This window comes from Heterocephalus glaber, unplaced genomic scaffold, assembly GCF_053883595.1.
Source record: "Heterocephalus glaber isolate CG9 unplaced genomic scaffold, H.glaber_assembly_v1.0 deba00001547, whole genome shotgun sequence".
NCBI lineage: Eukaryota > Metazoa > Chordata > Mammalia > Rodentia > Bathyergidae > Heterocephalus > Heterocephalus glaber.
In genome coordinates this window covers 5,399,636-5,405,258 of record NW_028258340.1, presented here as the reverse complement: position 1 = coordinate 5,405,258, position 5,623 = coordinate 5,399,636, and the positions used below count along the sequence as shown (strand labels likewise).

General features: G+C 40.2%; 1 non-coding gene across 1 annotated transcript; it reads left to right on the top strand.

Annotated features, from left to right (window-relative positions):
• Positions 1 to 4,951: 4,951 nt before the first annotated feature.
• Positions 4,952 to 5,058, top strand: LOC147824327 (U6 spliceosomal RNA). The gene has a single exon (XR_015442471.1). It is a non-coding gene; the product is annotated as a U6 spliceosomal RNA (small nuclear RNA).
• The last annotated feature ends 565 nt before the right edge of the window (positions 5,059 to 5,623 follow it).

Here is a 5,623-nt window from a genome sequence, read left to right as displayed (position 1 = left end):
TTCATCTGTGATCCATTGGTTGTTCAGGAGGGTGTTATTCAACTTCCACGTTTTTGTGAAGTTCTTGTGGATTCTTTTGCTATTAATCTCCAATTTCATGTGCTATGACCTGATAATATACAAGGGATAACTTCAATTCCTTTGCATTTACTCAGGCATGTTCTATGAGCTACCATGTGGTCTATTTTGTAGAATGACTATGGGCAGCCGAGAAGAATGTGTATTTTGCTTTTGTGGGGTAGAACACTCTGTAGCTATCTATTAGGCCCATTTGTTCAAAAGTTTGGTTCAGTTCTAGTATTTCCTTGTTTATTTTCTGTTGAGTTGATCTATTTGTGACAGTGGGGTATTGAAGCCCTCCACTGCTATTGTTTTAGTGCTTATTTGATTTTTCATATCCATTAATATTTCTTTTATATACTTGTGTGCACTATTATTTGGTGCATATATATTTATGATTGTCATCACTTACTCTTGGATTGTTCCCTTTACAAGGATGTAGTGGCCTTGTCTCTCTTAATTACTTTTGGTTTGAAGTCAACTTTGTCTGAAAAATAGGATAGCTACCCCTGCTTTTTTTCAGGCTCTTGTCACATGTAGTATTGTTTTCCATCCTTTGACTTTAAGTCTATGAAACACTTTTTGAATTGTATGTTTCTTTTATACAGCATATTGTTGGATCATGCTTCTTGATCCATTCTGTCAGTCTATTTCTTTTGATTGGTGAATTGAGGCCATTGCAATTGATGGTTATAACTGATATGTATTGACTTATCTTTGTCATGACACTTTCCTGCTATTGGCTCTTTTATTTGTTTTTCTCCCCTTTCCATTTAATTTCTTGCCTTGTCTGATGGCTTCATTCTGTTGGGCTTCATAGAGTTGTGACACTCATTGTCTTTTACTAGGGGATTGTTGAGAATTTTTTTGAGTGCTGGTTTGATTATCATGAAATTCCTCAGGTGTTCTTTGTTGTGAAAGTATCTTATTTCTCCATTGATTTTGAAAGATAATTTTGCAGGGTACATCAGTCTGGGTTGGAGGGTTTTTTTCCTTTTAGGGCTTGAAATATTTCACTCCAGGCTCTTCTTGACTTCAGGGTTTGTGTTAAGAAGTCTGCTGTGATTCTGATGGACTTTCTTTTGTATGTGATTTGCTTCTTTTCTCTAACTGCTTTCAATATTTTGTTATTCTGTTGGATTTCTGGAAATTTCTTTTGTACTGGGGACCAAACTCAGGAACTTGTTCTTGTGAGGCAGGCACAGAACCACTGAGCTAAATCCCCAGCCTCTGAAATCTTGACTATTATATGCCTAGGTGTGGATATTTTTTGATCATGGCTAGCTGGAGACCTATATGCCTCACTTATCTGTATGGCAAATTCTTTTCCCCTGCTTGGGAAATTTTCTGCCATTACTTCTGTGAACAGTTTTTTATGTTGTTTGCACTATCTCCTGCTTTTTTTATTGACTCCAATCAGTCTTATATTCTTCTTTGCATCATCTAGTAGCTGCTGGATTGTTTTCTCATGGTCCCTTGCTATTTTTATGAAATCTTTCTTTTCCTGGTCACTAACCACAATCCTGTCTTCTATATCTGATATTCTATCCTCACATTGGCTCATTCTACTGGGCATACTTTCAATTGAATTTTTAATCTCCTAAATATCTGTTTGAATCTGTTTTATGGATTCCATTTCTTTCCTATTCTGGGCCTTCATGGATTCCATCATGTTCCTGAGCTCCTCTACTTTTTTATCCATGTGTGCTCTAGAGTTATTAATCATGTCTTTCACTGTGGTCACTATCTCTGTGGTTAACTGAGAAATTATTTCTGATTTCATTTTTTCCAGGTCTTCTTTCATTTCCAGTTCAGAGAATTCAAGTGGTTGAGTTTTGGGTTATCCCAACTCATTGACCCCTAGATTTCCTTTTGGTGATCTGGGTTTGTGTCTTGTTTATGTGTCTTCTCATTTCTATTTTTTTGTTCTTGATGTTTTTGGTTTAATTCCTAGGTTGCTGCCTACAAAATGCTTATTGCAAGTATCTTTCTTGCTAGTATTTCGAACACTTAGAGAATGGCTATTTCCTGGATCTTACTTCAGGTATAGTTGGCCCTTGGATCTTGAGTCTGTAATGGTCCTTAAGCAATCTCAGTCCTGGAACATCAGGAAAGACACTTGAACAGAATAATCATGACACCTTGGCCAAAATAATACAATCAGCATTGACAACGGCATAAAACACTCCAGAAAATGACAAACTGTGGCAACCACTATTCTGACACCTTTAACAGCATGTACTAGACTTGTGGCCACATATCAAAATTAAGGACCAACAAGAAATATGTTTACAGTAAACAAGCCCTTTAATATAGTAGCCACACCATTTTGGAAGAAGACTTAGAAGGAGTTGTGGTGGGATAGAGAGATAAAAGGAGAGGGAGAGGTTAGAAATAGGGCTAGAGGACACAGGAAGATCATGCAAACCTTGGGAAACTGGTGAAGACAAGAAGAAAAGAGAGATGGAAGGAACAAATAAAAAACAGAACAAACTAACAACAGGAAAACTAGAAACTATATTCACTCTCCTATAAGAACAATCCTCTTAAGTGAAATAAACAGGACACACATATGTAAATACCGAATAGTTTCTCTTCTATGAAAAACTAAAAGTGTAAGTAAGGATCAAAATGTATACTTGATGTTGTGAAATAGGAAGAAAAGGTCTAAAGGAGTAGGGCAAGTGGGAGGGTTAGGGTAAATGGAACAAGGGGAAAGAAACAATATGAGAAAATGAATAAATGGAAACAAAGTCTTTGTAAATAGGGAATGGTGGAGGGGGTGAAGGGAAGGCAGGGGAATGGGGAAAAAATAAGAGTAAAGGTACAAGATCCCAATGATCAATGTAAATGTATTGTATACCTAAAATGTACCACAAAACTTAATGAAAAAAAAGAACAATCAAGAGAAAAAGAAGAAAATAAAAAAGAAGAGAAAAACAGGACAATAACAGGAACAAGAAAGGCAAGAAATGAATAAGAGAGGAGAAGGAAAAAAAAGAAAGAAAAAAAAGGGTCAAAGTGTGTCTCTGCTGTCACTGGTAGACAATGTGGGCAACAGCCTGCAGATCTAAGTCAGATAAGATCAGCAAGCCTGCTGCAGTCCACTGAGATTCAAGCTGATTTCTGGCTGCAAGAATGGATTTGAGCTCCCTGATCTCCTATGGGTTTGAACTCTGCACAGTTCTACTGCAGGTTTGAGCCACCCTTCCCCCGCAGGAAGTCTGGGTTCCAGTAGGAGGCCACGGTACCACCAACTCACCAACTGCTGTAGTCCACTTCTTCACTACAACTGTCTCTCTTAGCTTTCTCTGTGGGCTTCAACTTTCTCACTTCTGGGGTTGTGGTCTGGACCTTTCCTCAATCAGCAGTCTTCCCTATGTCTCTTGCCCAACTCTCCACTCTGTGATCCTATCCACGCAGCTCTCTCAGCTGCTGTGGTACTTTTTGTATGTGTCCACTGTCCAGTGTGTGTGTGTGTGTGTGTGTGTGTGTGTGTGTGTGTGTGTGTTGGGGGTGGTATTCCCTCCTGGTTGCCAGCGAAGGCCCCTTGTCCACCCTCCATGTTTGGTCTCAGAGCAGAGTGGTTGTCTCCAGCCCTTTGTAGTCAAGGCTCTAGGTGGTCCTGGGAGCAGAGCTTGGCTGGACCCATTCTCTACTTCACAAGATAAATTCCCTCGATCTGTTAACCAGCTGCCAGCAGTCCACTGCGGCTGTTTGTCTCTTTCCTTCTTTCTCTCAGGGCAGTAAAGCGGCCTATGGAAAAGGGACAAAAAATGGGGGGGGTGCCTCTATGTAAATGGCAGGCATGACCTGGCTGCCATTCACTTTGGGTCAGCCAGGTTTCTACTTTTTGACTTAAATTCCCTCTCTCCTTACCAGCTGCCAACAGTCCCAATCCAGTGTCTAGGCAGCTTTTCCCTTTTTTCTCTCTGGGCTACAGTGCAACCCTAAAGGTATGCAGTTCCTTTGGGCTATCAGAGTTCAAATTTACACCTCTGCCCCAAATAGGACCACATCCCAGTTGCTGATTGTGGGAGCTTCTCTTACCCAATCTTCTCTTCCTCTGGGGTGGACCTTCAAGGGAATATTGTCTGGTGATTTCATTGCTACCTCTGGTTGTACAGACCTCTCCCATTTCAAGTCCAGGACTCTTTTTTTCAGTGAGGAGCTGAGTTTTCTTGGATCCTGCTGGGGCAAGTGTACTGCCAATTTGCTGGGTTGAGTGACTTTGTTGTGCATGATTAATCTAATTCTTCTGTAGTAATGGATCCTATTTTTCTCTCCTCTGTCCATTCCCTTGATGTTCTTTCATGCTCTCTGCACTTAGGGGGGAGGTGGCTTCAGGTTGATGATTTCCAGGTATCAGACACTTTATCCTGGGAAAACTGTGCTAGTTGCACTCACTGTTCTGCCATTTTTCTCCCACTGACACATCTACTTTTGAAAGGTGAATACAGACAACCTTATCCTTGAGTGTGGGCTGGAATTAGTGATTTGCTTCTAACAAAAACAGAATGTGGCAGAATTAGGTTATGGTTTGTGACTGATAAGACTAGTTCATAAATGGTATTATGTCTTCCTCCTTGCACTTCCTCTTCGATTGTTCACTTAGAAAAACCCAGTTGCTATGCCTTGAAATACTCAAGTAACCCTAAAGAGGGGTCCACATGGAAAGGACATGAGCCTCTTGCCAACAGCTATGCAGTGAACCATCTTATGAGTGGACCCTCTAATCCCAGTCAAATCATCAGATGACTGCAGCCTAGCTGACATTTTAAATGCAACTTCATGACAAACCTTGTGCCAGTACCACCAACAAACTGATTTCCTGACAGAAACAGCAGCTTAGAAACAATGGGTTTTTTAAACTCTCAAAAAATGGGAGGGAGTGCTCGCTTTGGCAGCACATATACTAAAATTGGAATGAGACAGAGAAGATTAGCATGGCCCCTGTGCAAGGATGATATACAAATTCATGAAACATTCTATATTTTTTTAAAAAATGGGAGGGGGAAATTTGTTATACAGCAATAGATAAATAATATACTCACTATGCTAATGCATGCCAATCCAACAGCTACTACCCCATAACTTTGTATGTGAAGAGTTTCTTTGGCTGCTGGAGCCTACTCATTCATCATGTAAGGGTAAACCAGGGAGTCAACACCCCTAGAAGCAGTCCTCACTTAATGACTGAAGAGAGTTTGTTGGAAAAATATTCCAGCTTCCTTGTCCCTAAATGTAGAATATCAATTTCCAGAAGTCCCCAAAAGAACCAAGCTGCAGGTCCCTATATAGGTAAGTAACCGGCTCATTCATGCACATCTTATTGGCTTCTATTCTTTACCTATATTAATTTTTCACTCTCCTCCCCATAACTACTGGGATCATCTCCTAAACAAATCAATGTTATTCAAGTATTTCCCTTAGGTTCTGCTTCTGGGACCCCACCAAATAAGTGAATCTCTACTACAGTAGTACTATGGTTTGAAAGTGTTCCCCTACTTGCTCGGTTCAGCAGCACATATACTAAAATTAAATGTGTTCCCTGAGAAGTTCA